Raw genomic sequence first — 21,534 nt, forward strand, 5'->3', positions numbered from 1 at the left:
TTATCAGGATGCATGTCTTTGATTCTAACATGAGAATTCTTGTTCTATGATCGAAATTTCTTTATGATTAATTTAGATTAATTATATGGTTAATCTGTTTTGGACTTAACTTCAATCAAATATGAACATCTTCGATCGTTCTATGATCAATGTCTGTTAGAAATGGATTCTCAAAGTTTAAAAACACGTCTTAAAAGAAAAACTGGTGCTGAATGAAATCAGATGAAAATCCTTAAGTCAAAACAAGAATTTTATTAAAAAAAAATACAATATAAGTGAATCAGGAACAGCAACAAAGATTAAGAGATCCTTGCTGGAGACAAAAGCCCTTCTTTGAGCCCTGGTTGGTGCAATCTGTGTTGCAATGTGGAGTGCATGGCCCATGGCAGTTAAGCCCTGGATCAGTGAATCCTGTTACTGCTTCAGGGACTGCATTCACATCATAATTTCACCATATCAATTTCACATAACAATTATGATTTGTTCTTGTTTTCAAAAATAATAAAAATAAATAAACATAATCTTTTTTCTCATGCAAAAGTAATTGTTTCTTCCACTTACCTGATGTGAGAACCAAAGCAACAACTAAAACTCCGAAGATAAAAGATTGACAGAAACGAGAAGCCATTTTAAGAGAATTTTAGTTCTGATATTTCTTTATGAGATGAATGTTGCATATCCTACTCACTCAATATATAGAGACTGTTGACTTATATATTGAATTAAAAATGTGTTTTCTTTTTTGGTCAACATAAATCACAATAAATTATTTAATTTTGAATGTTAAAATTTACTTTGGACGTTTTATTCTTTAAAGTTAATGTCCGTTTATGCTTTTCGTATTTAATTAATTCAAAGGTTAAACGTTTCAATTAAAGAATAATGTTGTTTTACTTTTTTTTAAAGAAATTTGTTTTTAGAAAGGTTAAAAGATATACATCAATCATTTAATTAACAAAATCATCGGTAACTGAAGCGTTTTTTTAAGGAAATGTTTGAATAATCATTTAATTAACAAAATCATCGGTAACTGAAGTGTTTTTTTAAGGAAATGTTTGAATAAATAATTTAATTAATTGTATCTTAATCAATAATAGTATTTAATTATTTTGAATTTGAAAAGATAGGATTTTTTTCAATGACTTATAACTATAACGTGGATGTGTTTTGATTTGGATTAAGAGATGTTAGAATTAACTTTTCATAATGATTTATTGAAATTTGTGAGTAATGTAGTAAATGGTTATGTGAAAATTTAGAAATTATTTTACATAAAAATAAATAATTGAAATATTTAAAATTTTAAATTAATATAAATTTTAAATATTTAATGTTTTATTTAAATAAAAATCTAAAATATATAAATTTTTTAAAATATTTAAAATTTAACATAAGTACAACTCCTAAATATTTAATTCATATTTAAATAAAAATTTAAAATATATAAAATTTGTAAAATATTCAAAATTTAAAATAAATATAAATCCTAAATATTTAATGTCCTATATCAATAAAAATATGAAATTAATAAAATAGATTATATATGTTGATATGATGTATTAAGTTGTTTTAAAGTCAAACAATTGTATTACAATATATAATAATTTAAAATTAGTGTATAAGTTATAAATATTTTATTTACTAATAAATTAATAAAATATAATTATCTTAATTCGAACTCGTTTCATTTGTATTGGAAATATTACATTAACTTAGATAATTGATTTTATCATACCAGCACAATGATAATACCCCGTAATAACAAAATTGGAAAACCCATAATACATGCAAACACACTCGACTCCAAAAGAACCACCAAAGATAAACGAGACAGATGAAAATAAAGAACATCAGAAGTTGCGAATGAATAAAGAAGAAGAAAAGTAAACAAGAATACAAAAATTGAATTCAAAAGGAACAAATTCATAAAAAAAGAAGACTAAAATAAATTGTGAGCCCCACAAAATATTAAAACATTAAATAATGATAGATTTACACTTCCTTTTTCTTTTACATTTAGTCTAAAACTTCATAATTATTATTTTATTATAATATTCTATTCATATTTATTTTATTATTATAATAAAATATTGTATTATAAAAAACAATTATGAAGTAAATGTATAAGGGAGTGTAAAAAAAACATTTCCTAAAAGTTCTTAAATTTGTCACATGCTACCAGCTCGAGAGTGGCAATTGGGACTATTGGAACTCCTTGTGTCAACATAACAGGACTGTTAAAAGTATACTGAAGAATTGGGTCAGGTACATTAATTCTAAACCAATATTTCATCACCCTAATCCTTCACCACTCTTCATTGTCCTAATCATGTATAAACTTTAAAAAAATTAGGTTTTTATTTTTCTGTTACATTATCTCCAACTTCAAAAAAAATTGTTCTAGAAAATTAGTTTACATTAGGATATGATTATCTTATGTTTTTTCTTTTATTCTTCAAGTGGAATCGTAACATGTGAGATTTCAAAACACTTTGACTATATTGTATTGAATTTGAAGCTTTGATGTCTCCAAATCCATGAAGATTGCTTGAAGACAAGGTCGCTTCTTGTGGGCATGAGTTCTGGGTAGATCAGAATTTGTCAATCCACTCTTAGCTTAATTCAAAATTGAATCAATCAAGCTATTTCAAAAGAAAAGTGTACTACAACTTCCAAATTCAAACTGTTGAAACTTGCACTCAAATCCAACCATTAAACTTTAAGTGTTGATACCTATATTTCCTTGTGACTTGAAGCATCCGCAACAACATTTCCTTTCCTAGGATAGTTCTTCAACTAAAGATCATAATCTTTCAAAACACCATCCATCTTCTCTGATAGGAATTATGCATCCTTCATTACCCGGTCTGCCAACATCTTATCTAATATCCAAGACTTATATTACCAGCGAATCCAAGAGAAAGAATCAGAGTAAGTTTAATACAACTCAAGTCGTGCATCTCATAAGTCACGGTGTGCATGAACTCCCCCATCGACTTCTCACCACCTAATATTTTAGTCTATGTGACTTAGATCATCAGTGAAGCTAAGAGATCTCTTTTACAACATAAACATCAATATTTAATACACAAACAAATCAACAACTCATATATTCCCGGTTTGGATAAGCTCTTCAATCTTATCCTTCAGCTCTTGAAACTCCTCAATGGTGTGCCCATTATTCCTGTGATACCGACATCTACAAGCCCGATCGGCATTCTCAGGGCTTGCAGCCCTTCTTGGCGGCGGGATCAAATTGGCATTTAAGGCTTCGTTCGGAATTCTCCCCCTGTCGGCACTCAAAGTAGTGTATCTTGTGAACCGGGCCCCCCGATTGTCCTTGTGGCTATCTCCTCGACTAACAGGGGTCGGCTCATACGTTCCTTCTCCTTCTCATTCTTCTTCCCCTATCTCCACCTGCCTCGACCCTGACATGATTCCTAAACTCTGTTAACTCTTCCAGCTGCATGATCTTAGCAACTCTCTGCCTGAGCTCATCCAGGTTAGCAGCTGGCTTCTTGCACAAACTATCAGCAAACGGTCCCAGCCATAAGGTCCTGACCATGTGATGCATGACCACGTCCAGACTCAGATTTCGGATGTTCAGGGCTACCTTACTAAAACTCTCCATGAACAGCCTTAGAGATTCTCCCTTCTCCTAGCGAATATTGACCAGGGTAATGGAAGTTAGGTGATGCGGTCGACTAGTAGCGAACTGTGTCCCAAACTTGGACACTAGCGTCTCAAAACAGTCGATGTCCCAAACCCTAAACCCTAAACACCAACTCAAGGCTCCTTCCTTTAGCGAGGTGGGGAACACTCAGCACTGGACCGCGCTGTCCGAGGTATATAAGCTCATGTGTGTGGTGTACACGTCCATGTGCTCATCGGGATCGGTCGCTCTATCGTAACAGTCCATGTTGAAACCTTTCCACACAACCGATAGTTGTGCCCCCATTATATTGCCAGTGAATGGGTGTTGGCGGGATACGTCCAAGGTACTAGTCGTGGGGACTAACCTGTTCTGATAGGACTCACCCTCAGTCTTCTGGGTGTGGACTGCTCTCGGTTCCTTAATAGTTCTACGACTAGTGGGATTAATAAAGGACTTCCCAGCGGATTGCTCGGTCCGCCAGATGGACCCCCTTCTACCCACTTCTTCTTCATCCCTTCATTCTCTTTTCGGAGGGAGAGAATCTCCTCCTCACTCTTCCGCTGCATCTCCTCATTCTTCCTCTTCATCTCAGCCATCTCTCTCTACAACAAGAGTGCCATCTGCTCAGCATCAGTCTTCTCGTTCACCATGCTTCTCGTTGAAACCATCTCCTTCCCTTGCACTAATTCACTCGACCCCATGGTGGGCGACAATTGTTCTCGAACGGGGTTGGAACCAAGAGAACGATTCAAACTATTCTTCGATCGGTCGGTCGATCTGCACGTCACTCCCTCTCACTGAACCCCCACGCTCTCGCTCTTCCAGTCCTCCTCCTCGCTAGCTTCGGACTCAGATGGTACCTGTAAAAAGCACTCTGATGCTCAAGTCAGATTCTAACACTCGTCACTCAGTATTTAGGATTAGATGATTGCGTACCTAATCCTTTGGAATCTATGCTAATTTATATAATTATTATGAGCCCATTATTGTTAGCGAACCTGATAAAAGGAAGTTAACAAATACTGGATTATTAATCAACCTTGTTGTTGGTTATGTCAGTCGGGCTAAAATCGATGTGAAAGTCCCAATTGTATGGACCGTATCGGTACATTAAGTTTAATAGGTTATATGTTCATTTTCTAAAACAATTAATAAAAATTCCGATCTTATAATTTTGATCGGCATGCCTTACATCATAGGCTTTTCATTATTATTTTTCTCATTTTTTAATATTTATAATTAAAAATTAGGAGTGTACAGTTTTTTTTCCAAATAATTTATATGTAATAATATTACACTATTAATTGTTATTTACTACAAAGACAGATTCCTATACTATCCTTCTCACCCTTTATTTTCTACCGAGTATTGGGTTAAAATATTAGTTACCATATAGAAGAATTACATATAAAATAAAAATTAATGTTCAAATTCTAACTGTTTAAAATATATACAATGCTCAATATTACTATTTGCTTTCATCATTAAGTTAAATAACTGATTTTCACTATTTCATAATGTAACTTAAAAATAAAAAGACATTACTATATAATATAGAATGTCTTTAGTAAATTTAATTTATTAACTTATTTAATAAATTAATTTGATTAATATAAGATTATTTGGTAAAATGTATTAAATAGTTTAATTTAGGAAATTTTATGTTACCAACAACATTTAACCAGCTTATAATTTTTAGTTTGTTTATTTTTCTCACTATTATTTATTCTTTTAAATATTTTTTAATCCTAATTTATTTTATTTATTACTCGTGAAAATACATGTGATTTCTTACATATGTATTTACATTTTTATTACATTATATATATATAATTTTACAATTTTACAATTTCTTTTATTTTTATTATTTTTAAGAATAATTAATTTAAAAAATAAAAATAATACAATTTCAAAAATATATATAATTTTATAAAAACAGTATAAAAATTATATAGGCATTATTTTAAAAGAAAATTTATTTAGTTATTTTGAAATAAAGAAAAATTATTCAATTATTTACTTTATTAAATAAATAAATAAATTATTTGTTATTTATTAAAGAATAAATTTATCCAATGAAAATATGACACTAAAGAAGTTATCGCATGGGGTATACTCTTTATATAATACTAGCAAAAACAGAGACGTTGTCACGCTTAATTTGGATGAGTCGAAGTAGAAAAATGAAAAATAACATGTAAAAGGAAAATGATAAATTGATTAATCAATCTCTTTTGTCTTCTCCTTTAGTTTGGGCTTCCTTTCTTCTTCCGCTGATGGTTTTGGGATCAGAGAGTATGATGAAGTTCATGTTAAACTTCGAATTCACTTGATGACAAATACAAAAGAATAATGACTTATCGATGAATGAAGTTGCTTGAAGTGGAATGGAAAAACGGAGAAAGTGATTGGAAATGTTTCTTTATGTAGTTGCCTTCTTCTTATTCCCAATAAACATCTCCCATAAAAGTTGTGTTAAGTCCTTAAAATATGGAGTTAAGGAAGATTCGGGGATTAGTTTGTATATAAAAACTGTCCATCAACATTAATTTAAAAAATAATTTTATTTTTAAGTGATTCATATAAAATGACGAAATATTCTTTCTCATAGTTTTAAAATTTAAAAGATAAAATAATAAAATGATGTATATTAATACGAGTAAAATCAAAAAATATTTGTGTACACCAAAAAATGGTTATAAGAAGAAATTTTATTTATATATATATATTATAATTATATAGATTACATATTTAGAAATAATTAAAAATTAAACAATCAAATAAATTATTTAAATTATAAAAATTACATACAATTTTTAAAAGTTAAATAAATACATTAAAAATCTCAATAAAAATTTAATTATTTGATGAAAGAATCAAAACTTATAATTATATAGTAATATATTTATGTCTAAATTATTTATTATTTATATAATAAGACTTATGTGATTACCCTTCTATGTTATCTTTCATTTAGTAATTACTTTATTACCTAAATTTATCATACACTTTTAATCTAATAAGTAAATTTGTCAACTTCACATTTATCAACTAATCTTGTTAAACATACTCGTCATATAAATTCATATTATGATTCAAACTGATAATTGATAATTGTAGCTTTTGCACCCTATCTGTCATTATTTTTCTTTCTTTCTTCTCTCCAATTTTTTTTTCTATTCCTTCTCGTTATTTTTTTTTCTCTCCATATATTATCTATTTTAGAATTTAGTCGCAGAAGGAACTAGGAATCAATCTATCTAATCAGATTTTTAAACAAAATACTCCTATTTACCCTAAAGATCTTTTGTTTCTTGTTTTTTTCTTATGATTTTTCAAACAAAATATTAGTTTTTATATTTCAATTGATTTGTGAAATTCTTAAATGATGTATATAGTATGAAAATCAAGTTATAGAGTTGGAATAGTATGCGAACCATTGTTTAATTATGTATTAAGTATTGACACCTATGTTGTAACAAATATCTCCTTATTTCACACTAATGATCTAAGTCACATAGATTAGGATATCAGGTGGTGAAGGTGAGAAGTTGAGGGGAAATTCTTACACAACGTTACATATGTAGATGCTTGAACTGAGTTATATTAAACTTACCCCAATACCATGATTCTTGGATTTGCTTGTAAATCTAAGTACTGGATTGGACCATATGTTAGTCTCTGGTAGGACATACTTAATACAAATATTTTAAAAGACATCAATAAATATTCTGCTTCTTGAATATCCTTGATTATAGATCCATGTGTGGTCTATATTGATGTTTATGACTAATATTTGAAGGAGATTGAATGGTTGTGATTTAATTGAAATGTTTTTTTTTTATACTTTTTCTTATGATAAAATTTTATTTAAATAACTTAATGTTGCATATGTGTTTGTTTGTGTTGTCAACTACATATACTAGTGTAGAAGCATATAGAAAACCATAATAAACACATAAGCATTTTATTGGACTTCTTGTAAGTATCTTGTATTTATCTAAATATTATGTATATATAAACAATATTGTAAAATATTATGTAACTTGTGTAGACCTCAAATATTGTGTTTACAACATAATAATTAATAAATAGTTAGGATATTTAATAATTACGAAAATTATTAATTTATATTATATTAAAAATTTATCTTATATTTACTACATACAATAATTATGAATTAATATAGGCACAAATTGTGCGTGGTTTATTTAAACTTTTTATTATGTACATATTAAGTTTATTCAATTTTAGAAAGATATTACATTTCATGAATAATACATTTAATGATATTATTAAATTAAGCAGGCCAAATTATTATAATTAATAAATACAATAAAAAAGTAATATTTAATTTTAAATAAAAGCACATTAATTACTTAAAATATTATTAGTATACTTGAATAAATCTTTATAAATAAAATTATACATTATTATCTTAATAATATAAAGCAAATAACTTTTACAATATCATCAATAATCAATTTTGCAATGTTGTAAGAGACATCACAATATGAGTTCAATATGTGTGTTGACCCATTTGTATGATGTAAAGATTTTTTTTTTTATCAGCAAAGAATGAAATTAAATTAAAGGTATACAAAAGGGGTATCCCAACCCTTTTACACTTACCAGATCGCACAAGAAATTCAAACTAAAAAGAGCATCCCACAAAAGGAAAAGATGCAATCCTGATAATTACAGAAAACTAGGAGCCTTACACTAGTGATTGGCTCTATCAAACAGCTAAAAAAGAAAGCAACCAACAACATGAAAGACCTCCAACGCTCCCTCATAGTATCTTCCTCTGCGATTTCCTGTAACTCCTTGTTGGATATTGATTCCACCCTATACAGTCTTGCTTATGTTCATTTCAACAATAACAACTGGTGACCTTGATAGAGTGTATGCACCTGGGTATATCTTCACGGCCAATTCCAACGTTTCGCACATCAAGACAAAATGTAACCGCAGCTCCCTGCTTCTGTTGTTCATCTAAAGGCACTATATAGCATTATAAATACGCACCATAAGTCTGCTAATCTAGCCTACTTCACATACCAGTTGCTGCTTTAGATTCGAATCAGTCAAGTGGAAACCAACCAACAAGAACTCCAGCACCATATGCAATCAACCAACTTACTATGATCAGTGTATCAATTTCTTCTTTTTTCCTCTGCATTCCTTCAAGACACATTGTTGCGTCATCCATCTACCCCTGCCTAGCCCAAAGTTGGCATCACACCATATACACCTTTCGTATAACCATGCTCCTACCTCGTAGCCGCTAAGTCTGGTGGGGCCCTTGTATGCAACATGGGGGTACTCACCCTAAACCAGCCAGCAAAAACCCCATCCATAGTGAACAAACAAACTAATAAGCCACCTATCGTCAACAACGAACCCAGAACCTGTTCAGGTACCGCCCAACAACCGCCCCTGCATGGTTCAGTGTTGCTACAACAGGGTTGGTGATGTGCATCAACTCTCCCTTAACACTCCTGCACCTCACCACGCTGCCACGTTCATGGCTTCAATTGATGTTAGGTGGCATCCTCCAAGACCCATTAACCATCTAATCCAGCGGAACCAACATCCCACTTTAACACTTGCAACCTTAGCAGTACCCAACCCTTGCAACAACACCGTATTTTTAGTCCTTCATTCCTTACGTACTGCCAAAGCTACAAAAATAAAAGCACTGCCTTGTCGCTTCTTCACAGTGACTACAATAGTACCCGAGCCAAAGCAGCTTTGTCCAATCTGTAATTCCCACACCTGTAACCAAAGAATATGTAGACCAGAAAAAACAGAGAGTAGGACCACCCTTTTTTTAGTAAAAAACCAGATACAAGCCTCCCAACACAAAGCAGACCAGCAGCCATCAGATTGTTCACCAGCCCCTTACCTTCGGATCCCTATTATTTATAACTCTTGATACAAAGCATTGGATTTAAGATCCAATCTGTGAAAGAGTAGTTAAACCTGTGAGCTTTATTCTTCATCCAAAGCCACGATTTAAGTTGAGCTTGTTGTAATACCTCTTCTGCGTCTACTACACTTTACTTGAAGACAACCACATTCCTATGTTCTCAGATGCATCGTACAAGAGCTGCCTAAATTCCTTTCCAAACCATATTTTGCTTTTTGCTAAGCTGAACCAGACAGAAGCTTTCAAAATGGTTGCTCAACACATTATGCTGAATAGATAAGATGCCAATCCACCTATAACATAACTCCCACACCCGCACAACCACATCACACTCCATAAAGAGGTGTTGACAAGATTCGACCTTGATTTGGCAAAGCACACAAAGGGTGGAATCCAGCGTCACTCCTCTCCTACTCAAGCATTCTCTAGTTGGTAGTCTATCCAGCAAGGCCCTCCATGCGGTAGTCAAGACATTGGGAAAGGCCTTAGCCCCACAACAACTGGAAAACTTCAACAGTACGACCACCACCTCTATTGGCTAAAGTCGCATAAGCTGATTTCACAGAAAAGCACCCTTGTTCGATATTCCCTCACACCCTAATGTCTTGCTCTTCCTTTTTCATAGTAGTCCTAGAGATATACACTGCAAGATCCATTTCCATCACCGATTCCCACCCGAACCTGGCACGCCTCCACCTTAGATTCCATTTCCATTCAGACCTGTACCGTCCCGTATCAGGGCGTTGACTAAGTCAAGGTCAAAGTCAACGACTGGATAGTCAAAGTCAGCTCGAGGTGTCGCCCAGATGTAGAGACGCCAAGAGGAGGCGTCGCCTAGGCGAAGGCGTCGCCTAGGTGAAGGCGTCGCCTAGGTGAAGGCGTCGCCCAGGTGAGGGCGTCGCCAGATTAAACAGTGTAAAAGCAAGGCAATCACGGTGTGGTTCCCCGATACCCATGGGTAGGAAAGACCATGGAGGGAGCGACGTCGTGGGAAGGCCTCAGGTCCCGATATCTCGGGAAAGTGATAAAGAGAAGAAAAAGGTGGCTCCAAGGCCATAGTGATAGTACCAGTAAAGGGCAGCCTGACTCGCGAAGTACCCCTGCCGCCCCAGAGACGCCTTCGGGACAGATACGACCCAAGAGGAAGGTCACGCCCAGGATAACCGGGTGCAGGGTGTGAGAGGAAGGCAGATACGCTCTCAGAGTAAGTGGCTAGATACTTGGGGGCATGAGTTGGCACCCAAAAAGCCACCCCTAGCGCAGTAGCACTCCCAAGCAGGAGGACCCACACGTAGAAACGTCCCCAGATGGGCAGAAACGCCCCCAGATGGGGTCAAGGCGTCGTGAGGCCCTCCACGTGTATGACAGCAATGCCGGAATAGAAACACCCTCTAGTCAGGTGCCAGGTAATTAAAGATATTCAATACAGTTTCCCTTTTTAGCATTCAGGTACTATTATGGCTCCCAAGCGTTTCGACGTCTTAAATGCGCTACGTTTCGTAATCAAGCGCTTTAATGAGTGCGTTACGTTTGAGTTTAAAAGCGCTTTAAGGCGCTTTAAATGCTGGGGGGCAGTTTAAATAGCGCTGAGAATGTCGGAAAAGGGGTTGGAACCTTTGGCAAATTGACGAGAAACTCTTTGGTTGCTTGCCCGTGCTTTAAGGTTACGTACAAGTGACCGGAGAAGATTTTTGCCTGAAGGAGACAGCACACACACATATACACAGTTTCTTTTACCACCCCCAGAGTGCCATACGCGGTGCTCCGATACGTGGGTGGACAGTTTTTTGGTGTTTCTTGTTGGCTGACTTGAGCGTCGGAGTGCAAACGACCGCTAGGGCGCCTCTTTGTCCTCTTTTTTGCAGGAATTCGCAGGCAATCAGTGGGAAGGAGTCCTTAGCTGACGGTTGAGGCCACGCACGAAGACGTCCCGGTCAACCGGACGGAACATTTGGCGCCCACCGTGGGGCCGATTTAAAACATCAGCCCCATCACAAGTTCGAGGAGAATTTACCAAGCTACAGTAACGTTGAAGGAGGTTGGAGTGACAATGGCCCCCACCAGACGAAGAGCAGCGCGCGCAGCCCCAGCAGACCTATCCATGCAGCAGGTCCTGGAAATAATGAGGGGGCTGCAGCAGGACATGGCGGATTCGAAGATGGAGCAGGAGCGCATGCAGGTAGATCTTGACGCCTCGCATGAGCGCAACGAAGAGCTCCACCGTGTGAATGAGGAGTTGCGCCAGGGCCTGAGAAACGATCGGAGGCGGCCTGGGCAGGACGAGACGGAGAACCATTCCCCGCCAAGGGAGTTTTCCACCCTGTTCTCGCAGGAGATCCTAGACGCAGCGATCCCGAACACGTTCGCGGGACCCAAGGTAATCTTCACTGGGATGGAGGACCCAGAGACGCACCTCGCGGCATTTCACACGCAGATGGTCCTGATAGGCGGTTCTGATGCTGCCAAGTGCAAGCTCTTCATGAGCACCCTGATCGGGATGGCTATGGACTGGTTTCATCAGCCTCCCCGAGGGCCATATCACATCTTTCCGCCAGTTGTCGCGGTTATTTAGAGAACAGTATTTGGCCAACAAGGCCCCGCCGCCGGTCTCTTATGACCTGTTTGACGTGAAGCAGTATCAGGGGGAGACCCTGAAGGAGTATATCAATCGCTTCGGGGCCCAGGTCGTGAAGGTTGGTACAACAGAGGAGCCTATGATCGTGTACGCATTTGTGAAAGGCGTATGCCCCGGCCCCTTTGGAGAATCTATTATCCGCAATCGCCCTAGGACTTTCGCTGAATTACGGCGTAGGGCGGTAGAACATATTGCTTCGGAAGGGGAGGTATGCGTGAAGCGCACCAGCGCCGTGCCCTCACGCCCGAGGGGACCAACGCGAGTTCAACCCGTCAGAGTCAATGAGACAACGACGGGGAGAAAGAAGCCAGAGGTTAGACGCCCCTACGAGGCCAGAAAGCCCCAGCCACGGGGCCCCGCAGGAGGCGAACGCCCCGCCAGAGAAAGAGCAAGACCGGCGAGGTACAACTTCGTAGTTGAGTTGAAGGATCTGATCGCCGTACCCAACATAGCCGAGAGGCTGAGGCGACCGGCGAAGACCGACAAGGTGTTGGGGCCCCGCAAAGACTCTTGGTGCGAATTTCACGAGGCTTTCGGGCACCAAATTGATAATTGCCTGTCGTTGGGCTACCAACTAGATGAGCTGGTGAGGACTGGGTTTTTGAAAGATTATGTCGCGGAGTCCACTACGACTGCCACCCTGCCGCCGCCGGCGGATGAGCCAACACACGAGATGCCTGTGCTTGGCGAGGTCCACACCATTGCTGGAGGTTTTTCCGGCGGAGGACCCACCGCCTCCCAGCGGAAGAAATACGCGAGGGGGGTGAATTCAATTGAAGAGAGGCTCTCGGGGGAGTCCTGGGAGTCAGATATTGTGTTCACAAGAAGAGACCTCCGAGATGTGGTGCCCCATGACAACGATCCCGTTGTCATCTCGGTCGTCACGGCGGGAAGGAAGGTCCACAGAGTGCTTGTTGATCAAGGAAGCTCGGCAGACGTCATGTTTCTGTCAACCTTTAATAAATTACGGTTGTCCCCCGATCTGCTGAGTCCCTATACGGGATGTTTGTATGGGTTCGGGGATAACCAGATAGAGGTCCGGGGGTACCTGGAGTTGAGGACTACGTTCACAGACGGAGAGGCCTCCCGAACAGAGAGCATTCGGTACCTCGTCGTGAACGCTAATTCTGCCTACAATATTTTGCTGGGCAGACCGGCGTTAAACCGTCTGAGTGCAATATCCTCCACTCGTCACATGAAGATGAAGCTACCGGACCTCAGTGGCCGGGTGATAGTCATCAGATCAGACCAAAAGGAGGCGAGGAAATGCTACGAAAACAGCCTGAAGACGAAGAGAGGCGTTTTCATGGTGTACGAACGTCCGCCGAGCGCGGACGCAACAATGATCGAGGCGACGCCCGCTAGGCAGACGCTCGAAGAGGCCATAGCAGAAAGGGCGATGCCCGAAGCAGATGTGCCAATGGAGGAAGCACACGTGGAAGAGGCAGCGCCCGTAGAAGAAGCGGCGCCCGCCGATGATGATAATAGGGAGCAACCCGCGGCCAACATCCTAGAAAGGGAGATTGGCGGCAAAGCTTTCAAGTTAGGAAGCTCGCTAAGTCCAGAAGAACGGGAAGGGGTGGCGGAAGTGATTTCGCGCCACCTGGATGCCTTCGCATGGTCCGCCTCGGACATGCCGGGCATCGACCCCGATTTCCTGTGCCACCACCTCAGCATGGACGCCACGGTCCGCCCCGTGCGTCAGAGAAGGAGGAAGTTCAATGAGGAGCGACAACAGGTGGTGAAAGACGAAACGCAGAAGCTTCTGAGTGCTGGCCACATTAGGGAGATTCAGTACACTGAGTGGCTCGCCAACGTCGTTTTGGTAAAGAAGGCAAACGGAAAATGGAGAATGTGCGTTGACTTCACGGACTTGAATAAGGCGTGCCCAAAGGATTCCTATCCGCTGCCCAGCATCGACGCCCTAGTGGACAGCGCGTCTGGCAGCAAAGTGTTAAGCTTCCTGGACGCCTTCTCAGGGTATAACCAAATCAAGATGCACCCCAGGGACGAGAGCAAGACTGCGTTCATGACTGAAACATGCAGTTATTGCTATAAGGTGATGCCCTTCGGGCTCAAAAATGCGGGCGCCACGTACCAGAGGTTAATGGACAAGGTCCTGGCGCCAATGCTCGGGAGGAACGTATACACCTACGTAGACGACATGGTGGTGGCGTCGCAGAACAGGGTGCAGCACATGGCAGACTTGGAGGAATTGTTCAACGCAATATCCAAATACCGCCTCAAGTTGAACCCCGAGAAGTGTGTTTTTGGGGCAGAGGCCGGTAAATTCTTGGGTTTTTTGCTCACCGAGAGGGGGATAGAGGCGAACCCCGACAAATGTGCGGCTATTATCGCCATGCGGAGTCCGACATCGGTAAAGGAGGTTCAACAGTTGACAGGGCGGATGGCGGCGCTCTCGAGGTTTGTTTCCGCCGGAGGAGAAAAGGGGCACCCGTACTTCCAGTGCCTCAAGAGAAACAGTCGCTTTGCATGGACTGAGGAATGCGAAGCGGCTTTCGTTAAACTGAAGGATTACCTGGCAACGCCTCCGGTTCTCTGCAAACCGGTAACGGGCGTGCCCCTCCGTTTGTATTTTACTGTAACAGATAGGGCCATTAGTTCTATGTTGGTACAAGAGCAGGACCAGAGTCAGAAGCCCATCTACTTTGTAAGCAAAGCCTTACAGGGAGCTGAGACAAGGTACCAGGCACTGGAGAAGGCGGCGCTGGCGGTAGTGTTCTCGGCTAGGAGGCTCTGTCATTACTTTCACAGTTTCACGGTGGTGGTAATGACCAACCTCCCCATACAGAAGGTGCTGCAGAAGCCCGATGTGGCAGGAAGAATGGTACGCTGGGCTGTGGAACTGTCAGAATTCGACATACAGTACGAGCCTAGAGGATCCATTAAAGGGCAGGTGTACGCGGATTTTGTAGCAGAACTTTCGCCCGGAGGTGAGCAAGAAGTGGAAGCGGGTTCACAGTTGCTGCTCTCGGTTGATGGTTCCTCAAACCAGCAAGGGAGTGGTGCGGGAATAGTGCTGGAAGGACCCGACGGCATACTGATCGAGCAGGCCTTGCGTTTTGCCTTCAAGGCAAGTAACAACCAAGCAGAATACGAAGCCCTGATTGCAGGAATGCTCTTGGCCAAGGAGATGGGCGCATAGAACCTCCTAGTGAAGAGCGACTCCCAGTTGATTACGGGGCAGGTGTCGGGTGAGTTCCAGGCGAAGGACCCCCAGATGGCGGCGTATCTAAAATACGTCCAGTTGTTGAAAGGGGCGTTCAACGCTCTTGAGTTAATACACGTCCCGAGGGAGCAGAATGTCAGAGCCGACCTACTCGCAAAGCTGGCCAGCTCAGGCAAGGGGGGCAGACAGAGGACAGTGATCCAGGAGACCCTCAAAGCTCCGCGGTGATTCGTGGAGGACAACAGGGTGGACGTCCTCCAGATTTATGCATCAGGGGGAAGGCCGAGGAGTCATTCCTCATTAACCCAAGATACGCAGAGGGCGCCCCGCATCAGTATATACGCGGGTGCGTCTGGGGAGGAGCAGTTGCAGGTTTGTGTCCTGTCCACGGGAGACACCTGGATGACACCCTATAAACGATACCTGGCGGATGGGGCCCTTCCAGTGGACCCTGAAGAGGGTAAGAAAATCAAAAGGAACGCCGTAAGATATACTTTGGTGGATGGGGCGCTGTTCAGGCACGGCTTCACTCACCTTATCCTAACATGCGTCAGTGGCGATGAGTGCACCAGGATAATGGCGGAGCTACACGAAGGCATCTGCGGAAGCCATGTAGGAGGAAGATCCTTAGCCTCCAAGGTAATACGCGCAGGTTTCTTCTGGCCAACAGTGAAAGAGGATTGCGCACGGCACGCCCAGCGGGGTAGGCAATGCCAAAAGCACGCCGACTGGCACAAGGCGCCGCCAGAAGAGTTGCGGTCCATATACAGCCCGTGGCCTTTCCACACATGGGGTATTGACATCCTGGGCCCCTTCCCACTGGCAATCAGGCAGATGAAGTATCTGATCGTCGCCATCGAATACTTCACTAAGTGGATAGAGGCGGAGCCCGTGGCACAGATCACAGCGCATAAGGTACAGCATTTTGTGTGGAGAAACATCGTGTGTCGCTTTGGCGTACCTAGGCGCCTGATATCTGACAATGGGACCCAGTTTGCCAGTCAGCAGTTAAGAAATCTGTGCGCTGAAGTGGGAATCAAGCAAGTGTTCGCGTCGGTTGAACACCCCCAGACCAATGGACAGGTAGAGTCAGCAAACAGAGTTCTGCTGAGGGGGTTAAAAAGAAGGTTAGAGAAGGCCAAAGGGGCGTGGGCGGAAGAGGTGCCAAGGATTGTATGGGCATACCACACCACGCCCCAATCCTCTACTATGGAGACGCCTTTCAGTTTGGTGTACGGGTCGGACGCGATGATTCCAGTAGAAATACACGAAAGCTCACCGCGTTTTCAAAACTTTGTGGTAGAGGAATCTAATGAGGAGAGGCGGGTAAACCTGGACCTGCTAGAAGAGGCCAGGGAAGAAGCTAGAATAAAAGCTGAAGCGATGAAGAGAAGAGTGGAGCGGCAGCTCTAAAGTAAAGCCACGACAGTTTCAGGTGGGCGACCTGGTGATGAGGAAAGCTCACCCTTACGAGCTGGAGAATAAGCTGTCTCCCAAGTGGACCGGGCCCTTCAGAGTTACTGAGGCTAAGGGCAACGGTTCGTACAACCTGGAGACTTTAGATGGAGGCCCTATCCCGCGCAGTTGGAATGCAGCCAACTTAAAATTTTATTTCAGTTGACCTATGTAAGCAACATGTAACAATTTAGTTGAAGGGGACGCTCTTTTTCCCTTTCAGGGGTTTTTTAACGAGGTCACCCTAATAAATGGAAAAACCAGTTGAGAAAAAGAAGTGCTTTGGTTTTCAGCCATTATTTTTCCTTGTTAGAAGTAATGTGATGCGCCGCCTAGGCCATGGCGTCGCCAAGGAAGAAGGCGTCGCCTAGGTCTTGGCGTCGCCCAGAAAGAAGACGCCGCCCAAGGGAAGGCATGCACCATTGGCGGAACGAGACGAAAGGAAGTTGCGCGGTATATGAGGCATATGCAAAGTAAAGTGGCGTTGTAAAGAATTATGATATTGGAAAATTGTTGTTACAAGCAATGTTCAGTACAAAATGCAAAAACGCAAACAGGCCGCTTCTCAGCGCTCATCAGAGTTATCACTGGAGGAAGGCGAAGCCTCTTTCCCAGCCCGCAGCGCTCGAGTAAGTCGTGTCCTCTTTTCTCGGCTTATTTTCGAACCTGCACAAAGGGAACAGATGTGTTAGAGACATAGTGAAGAAAGACAGGCACAGTTAGAAAGTAACGAAGGTCGAAGTTGCCTAAGGCAGTGGTTCTTACTTATGTACTTCTCAAGAGTCCTAGCGTTGAACTCCAAGCTGATCACCGTAGCGGAGTCAAAACCTCCCGCCTCAGCAAGAATCCGGCAAGCTATTTGATCACTTGGAGCCAGATTCTTGAGGGGTTTGGCTTTGAGGGCCTTTTCCTCTCTCACCCAGTACAGCGGAAACCCATCGAGGGCGTCGGGAACAAGATCAGTACAGCAGATCTTGAAGAACCGGCCTTTCCACCCCGTGAACGAGCTTTGGAAGGGTGTGAAGAGAACTCTTCCGGGAACATTGCTGAGAGTTACCCAGAGGTTGTGTCTCTGTCTCTTCACCTCAAAAAAGTGAAGAAAGAGGTCAACCGAGGGTGCACAACCCAGAAACCCAAAGAGGACATCGAAGGCTTTGACAAAGGCCCAGCTGTTGGGATATAACTGGGCTGGAGCCACGTTGATCTCCGTCAGCAGTTCCTTCTCGAACCGGGAGAAGGGTAAGCGCACCCCGATGGTCTTGAACACCACCTGGTAAAAGTAAAAGAAAGGGACCCCGTCGTTCGCTCGTTCGTCTCCACACACTGGCTCCCCCAGAGTGCAAGGGAGCACAGCGATGTCGTCATCGTGCCTCCTCGCGAAGGCCCGATGGTCGTAAGAACACAACTCCCCTTTGTGTTCCCGTACGGCCCTGGTGGAGAGCAAGCATGAGCACTCATCAAGAAGTTCGCCCGAGGCCCAAGGGTACAAGTCTTGGGGACGGACCCTGGAGGAAGCATCGTGAGAAGACATTCTTTAACAAGATCAAGATGGCTGGAAATGCAAGAGTTGAGCGAGGGAAGCAGTTAGAACAGCCCTTCGACAAAGAAGAAAGGGTGCAAGAAGAAAGAACGTAAGTAGGTTATGAAGAGTGAGAAAATGGTGAAGATAGTTTCAGAGCTTGAAGAGTTAAATAAAGCGGTTAGAGCGCCAAACGGCGTGAATGGATGCACCGCACGATCGATACACGTGGTAGAAGATGAAAGGATGACTCTGGCACCACTGGTTTAAATTAGAAAATGTCCCGTCAACAGAATATCCAAGGGTACGATCCGCCGTCGAAAATGAGTCAGGGGCATAGCAGGAGTCAGGTCTTGATGAACTGACCAAATGTCCCACAAACCATACAAGTAGCGCCACGTGGATCAGGTCGAATGACAGAAGGTCCCATCAGCTATACGAGGAGCGCCACGTGGATGGCACAGACAAAGCCTTGGGCTCTTCGCTGTTATCAAGTGTTGACCAAGGCAAGAGTTAAGGTCGATGACGAAGTAAAGGTGACGCCCGAGGCGTTGCCAGGAAGGACGTAAAGGGCGACGACAGACGAGAAGTCGCGGGCGTCGCCAACCCAAATACCGACTGGCGTTACCTCCCCGATACCCCCAGGTAGGAAAGACTGAGGAGGGAGAAGAAATCAGACAAAAGCAAAGTTAGTTGCAGGCGTCGCCTCCCCGATACCCGCAGGTAGGAAAGACTATGGAGGGAGACGAGACCGTCAAACGCCAGCGAGTCACCGGCAGGGTGTTCCCCGATACCTATGGGCAGGAAAGACCATGGAGGGAACAAAAACCCCACAGCACTCAGCGTTTCAGACACCCGGGGACGATACGGTGCTGCGTTAGCAGGCCTCTCCTTAGGCGTGGGCGCCGAGTGTTAAAAGATCAAAGAAAGAGCCTTTCGGTATCAGAGACGTCCCGTGGACGATACGGCGCCACTTAGTGAGCCTCTCCATGGGCGTAAGGGTTGGCGAGCGACCTTACCCAATCGTACCAAACCGCCCAACGAAGTGTGAGAAACGGGCAGAATACAGATAAAATAATTGAAGCGTATGAAGGGAAAAGATGAGAACGAGATCGCATAGGCGGAATCGTGTGTGAAAAAGAAATAAAGACAACCATGCGAATGTCCCGAATCAGTAACAAGAGTGTGGATAGTTCAAAGAATTACAAGTTTTGGCAGATGAAATTAAAAAGCGAAGGTAAAGAGTGAAGAGTTAAGCTTGAAGAGGAAGGTGGCGGATGAGGGGCAGCAGTTCAGTCGTTCAAATCCATGGGCACGACCTTCCCGTCGACTACGTGGTGTGTGGGGTCGCAGTTTGAAAGGTTGACGCCAGGATTCTCGCAGGACGCCTGGGACAGGGCCTCTTGGAACCCCCTCACGAAAGCCCAACTGTTGGGATGGAGTTGGGCGGGAGCAGTGTTTATCTCTGTCAATAGCTCTTTTTCGAAGGGAGTTAGGGGCAGACGCAGGCCCACCCTTTTTAGCACCATCTGGTAGAGGAAGAAGAAAGCGCATCCCCAGTATCCCGTGAGTCCGCGCAAACAGGTATCCCAGGTCGCACTCGGCTTACCAGGACTTGGGAGTCATGACTTTTGTGGAAAGCATTGAAGTTATAGAGGGCAGGGTCCCCCCTGTGGGCCTCCACGTCCTCAACGGAGTTCAGGAGGGAACATTCGTCCAGAAGTTCGTCGGGGGCCCAGTCATATTCGCCCTTATAATGAGACTTGGGGAGCGGGGGAGGCGCGGTGGTCTTGGTTTTTGCCATCAACACCAATGCTGAAGATCAAAAGAGAAAGAAAGGGTTCAGAGAAAAGGGGTTTGGAGAGAAGAAAAGGGGAAAATGGAAGAACCCTAGGAGCGCCCTACCCGCAAAAGAACGAAGGGAAACAAGAGGAACAACGAAGCATACAGGCAACATCCAGAGAAATGCGGTAATATGGACAGTCCCAGGCAGTTCATACAGTAAAGAGAATCATCAAGGAGGGAAAAACCGTACCTTTGAAGGCAGTAGGAGAGCGCAGGAAGGAGAGAATCGCGATTGCAGAGAAAGGGTTTTGAAGGCGATGAACAGTGCGGAATTGCAGAGTGAATGAATGTAACAGTGGAGTGAGCGCGGGGTTTGGGGTAACTTAAACGTTACATTTCGTAACCCAAGAGGCGCTAACTAAGGGCCGCAGGATCGGGCCACGCGTCAGAAGGTCGATTGCTCAGGGGAAGCGCAAAGGTCTCTAAAGGAGGGCCACGCGATGGGCCACGTGGCGCGCGATAAAGGGTAGCCCAAAAGGCGTAATCATCCCCATTGCAGGGAATGTCCAATCGGTCATTAAGAATACCCCTGTGGTTCAGATAATGTCGCGTCAGTAATTCGAAAATTTGCTGAGTCAGCAGAGAATGACACGTCATCAGGAAGGCACGTGGATGGCGGGGGCAAGGCTTAAGTCTTTGCGCTGAAGACAAGTCTTCGGCTTAAGACTGGGGGGCTTGTGTACCGTCCCGTATCAGGGCATTGACTAAGTCAAGGTCAAAGTCAACGACTGGAAAGTCAAAGTCAGCTCGAGGTGTCGCCCAGATGTAGAGACGCCAAGAGGAGGCGTCGCCTAGGCGAAGGCGTCGCCTAGGCGAAGACGTCGCCCAGGTGAGGGCGTTGCCAGATTAAACAGTGTAAAAGCAAGGCAATCACGGTGTGGTTCCCCGATATCCATGGGTAGGAAAGACCATGGAGGGAGCGACGTCGTGGGAAGGCCTCAGGTCCCGATATCTCGGGAAAGTGATAAAGAGAAGAAAAAGGTGGCTCCAAGGCCATAGTGATAGTACCAGTAAAGGGCAGCCTGACTCGCGAAGTACCCCTGCCGCCCTAGAGACGCCTTCGGGACAGATACGACCCAAGAGGAAGGTCACGCCCAGGATAACCGGGTGCAGGGTGTGAGAGGAAGGCAGATACGCTCTCAGAGTAAGTGGCTAGATACTTGGGGGCATGAGTTGGCACCCAAAAAGCCACCCCTAGCGCAGTAGCACTCCCAAGCAGGAGGACCCACACGTAGAAACGTCCCCAGATGGGCAGAAACGCCCCCAGATGGGGTCAAGGCGTCGTGAGGCCCTCCACGTGTAT

General features: G+C 43.1%; 1 long non-coding RNA gene across 1 annotated transcript; it reads right to left on the reverse strand.

Annotated features, from left to right (window-relative positions):
- Positions 1-237: 237 nt before the first annotated feature.
- On the reverse strand, positions 238-675 carry LOC137823324 (uncharacterized). Its single transcript, XR_011083111.1, has 2 exons — positions 562-675; positions 238-429 (listed from the first exon to the last, which is right to left on the reverse strand). It is a non-coding gene; the product is annotated as an uncharacterized lncRNA (long non-coding RNA).
- Between the last annotated feature and the right edge of the window lie 20,859 nt (positions 676-21,534).

The sequence above is a fragment of the Phaseolus vulgaris genome, chromosome 8 (genome assembly GCF_000499845.2).
Source record: "Phaseolus vulgaris cultivar G19833 chromosome 8, P. vulgaris v2.0, whole genome shotgun sequence".
NCBI lineage: Eukaryota > Viridiplantae > Streptophyta > Magnoliopsida > Fabales > Fabaceae > Phaseolus > Phaseolus vulgaris.